General features: G+C 43.0%; 1 long non-coding RNA gene across 1 annotated transcript; it reads right to left on the bottom strand.

Annotated features, from left to right (window-relative positions):
• Positions 1–1,676: 1,676 nt before the first annotated feature.
• LOC123456620 lies at positions 1,677–3,342 on the bottom strand. The gene is made up of 5 exons (XR_006634598.1): positions 3,284–3,342; positions 2,908–2,984; positions 2,633–2,678; positions 1,811–1,859; positions 1,677–1,710 (listed from the first exon to the last, which is right to left on the bottom strand). It is a non-coding gene; the product is annotated as an uncharacterized LOC123456620 (long non-coding RNA).

The raw sequence follows: 3,342 nt of genomic DNA, 5'->3' as shown, positions 1-3,342 counted from the left end.
AAGAAAGGGGACAAGAGGGCCCTCCCCATCCCAAAGCACCTCAGCATTGCATAGTCTAAGGTCCCCACACCCCCTCCACCATAGTTCGTGACCTATGGCCAGCTGCCCAAGAGATCCTGATATGGTCCTAAATAGTGTCCAGGCTGCTGTAGCCATCCAATATGTGGCTGAAATCATGAAGCTTTCCACGCTGCTTTTGTTATCTCCCTTGCAACTTTTCTGTCACAACTGCCTTTCAACACCATCCAATAAGATAGCAACCCATAAACCTTTCCCAAGTGTTTACAAACACACTCCCTTTTTGAATAAAGGAGAAAAAGTGCTACCCATCAGACTGTCTCCCAGGTGGTTCACTTCCCGTCACACTCACCCTGCTCTCCCCAAGTCCTCCTGTGCAGGGAACAACTGTGGCCAAGAACCCCTGGGGATAGTAAGGACCCTCAACACCCTACATCAAAAAACCAAAAAATAAAAGAGAAAGAAACAAAAACTTAATTATTCCCTGTGCACACAATGGTTTTGCTGATTTTACAGCCTCTGCCATTTGGTACCTTCAGATATGACCAGGGCCAGCACCCTGAGTATGCAACCTCTATATGGAGTCCTATACTCAGAAAACCCTCACATTTGGCCTAATACTCTCTGATCACCATCTGAAATCCATAGTCATTTTATAATTGAACTTGTGTAAGTGGAATACAATGAGCCAATAAAGCAAAGGTGATACACTGGTCTTAGCATGAAGCTGTGAATGCCACAGTGGACAATTCAGAGGCAGTATTGGGTGGCAGGGTAGCCAATGTATGACCTGGACTACACTGGAAGTTGAATAGGACATGAGACTACTCACCCTTTTACCATAAATTTGTAACATCCTATAAAAATTTTACCCCAAATCTGACAGACACACCAGAACAGATTCATGTCTCCCCTTCTGATTCACAGTGCACTATGCTGGGATTTGTGCCTCTAACTCTCTACTGGAACTAAGGAAGCAGAAGTTGCAGAGGAAATGAGAAAATGAGTAGCTTCTAGCTCCATTGTCCATAAAAATGCTAGCACTATATATATATATATATATATATATATATATATATATATATATATATATATATATATATATGAGTTCTTTAAGACAACGATGTACCTTTAGGAGGAAGTTCAACTGTTTTGCTGAGGTACTCTATAGGAGATGCTGACCACCATCAGGCCAGGGAGAGATGCAGGACATATCCATGACAGAGAAGTTGAATGGAAAGGTCAGAACTGGGGTTAAGATCCTAGTGAGAACTGTGAAGACAGAATGGTGCTGTGGAAAGGCCAGTGTGTTCCTGCTGGGAGTTGAAAGTTATCAGTGATAAATGGGATGTGTGACACAACAAAAACAGATGATAGAACTGTATAGTGAATGGAGGAGCAGAGACATATTGCCCTCATGCCTAGGTCATTCTGTCCAGGGTTACTGCCCAGAGAATTGCCCAGGTTCCCACAGAGAAACAGACAGACAACTGAATCTTAATATTTTAATAACAATCTGCATCACATTTGGAGGAAAAGCAATGCTAAACCTCAGGGAAAAGATCAATCCCTAGCAGGGGAGCACAAAGGTACTTTTCTATGATATGTAGGCCAAAACGACGTGGTGTGGCTGCAAAATCTCAAGTCAAAAGACATCAGCTGCTTCTGTGTGGGGAAGATTCTTGATTTAACCTGTCAAAAGTGAGTAGAGTCAGAAAGAAGTCTGCAGTGGGGCACAACCCCCAGCTCTCCCCAGGAGTTAAGATCTGGGGACAGGGCATGGAATATGTACCATTCATTTCAAGAGATCTGGATCTTGTCAATGACATGCTGCATGGCCACTGAAACGGAAGTAGACACGATGGGCCATTCCAGGCACAGAGAAGTAGAAACCCTCATATCTTCGCGATAAACCTAACCCAGCAACCTCAACCTAGGTGGTGCTCTCTGGCCCTACACTTGACCATTCTACCTATTACTCAATTAAAACACAAATGTGTTTCTAAGTAGAAACTCAGTGCATGAATATTTCTCTAAATTTGGTGCTTATCAGTCATCTAGAACCTGTAAAAATATGTATACTTCCTGACAAGTGACAAAGATATTACAGTTGAAGTGTCTTTAAATATAATAAAGATATAGAGGACTGATGGGAAAAGTATACATGAATATATTCAAATAATGTTTCTTTCCTTTTTCTTTCTTGTTTCTTTTTTCCTTTTTTATTTATATTTTATTTATATTTTTATTATATTTTATTTTATTATATTTTACTTATATTTATTTTGCTGTATCCCAGGTTGACCTGGAATTCACTATGTATCTCAGGGTGGCCTTAAACTCATAGCAGTCCTCCTTCCTCTTCCTCACAAATGCTAGGATTAAATGTGTGTGCTACCATGCCAGGCTAAGGAATATATTTCTAACCAGATATAGATGGACGAACAGATGGAAGCATGGGTGAGTGTATGGATAGAGGCTCTAGGGCCAGGCTTGTCAGAATATGCCCCCAGGAGTGGAGATCCCTAAGCACCTGCCTGTTCCCCAAGCCCCATCCTTGTGTGGCGCTAGCTTCTGCACAAAAATACCCTGGTCCTCCCCTGCCCTAGCTTACCAACTTTGTCTTTAAGGCTGGCCATCTGTTTCTGTAGCACAAGGCACTATCCAGCAAACAGGGGAGAAAAATAAAAGGTTAGCATGTCCTTGTCTCTTCTCTTCATTTCATTCTCACCCATCTTGGATACCTATCCCTGCATACCATAGCCCAGTGGTTAGACTAGAATGAGTTTTTAAGGGGAAGGAGGCACCCTCCCTCCATGAGGGTGGGAAAGGGACATGAGTGAGTTTAACTTGGAGGAAAACCCCACTGCTTAGTTTAGAGGCCATTACTTGAGGGCAGCACCACATTTCAGCAGGTGACTGACTCTTTTCTTGTCTTGAAAAGTGAAGAGGTGGTTCCTGATCCCCTGAAAGAGAACACAAACATATAGCTCATATTGTCAGAGGAAAGGCTGAAGGGGCATGACAATATCTGCAGTAGGACTGCCTTAAGCTCTGTAGGAAACTAGTTGCCTTCTCTGCCCAGAAGCCATTCCCTTCTCTCTTAGCTGCCTCCCTAGGAATTCTGGCTTAAGGCCTTCCTCGTACACCATCTCCTATGGGAGAACTATCTGAGGAGGTAGAGATGCTTGAGAGCAAGGTTGAAACTCTGGGAGACAGCCAGTTTTCCATACCCAACCTTCTCAACCAAAGTCTCTAGACTTACCTGACGATAAGTTCACTCTGGGCCTGACACCTTTCTGGACCATTACCACATGCTGAGAC

This window comes from Jaculus jaculus, chromosome X (genome assembly GCF_020740685.1).
Source record: "Jaculus jaculus isolate mJacJac1 chromosome X, mJacJac1.mat.Y.cur, whole genome shotgun sequence".
In the NCBI taxonomy this organism is placed as follows: Eukaryota; Metazoa; Chordata; class Mammalia; order Rodentia; family Dipodidae; genus Jaculus; species Jaculus jaculus.
Note: the sequence above shows the minus strand (reverse complement) of the source record. Positions and strands in the feature narration are given on the sequence as shown.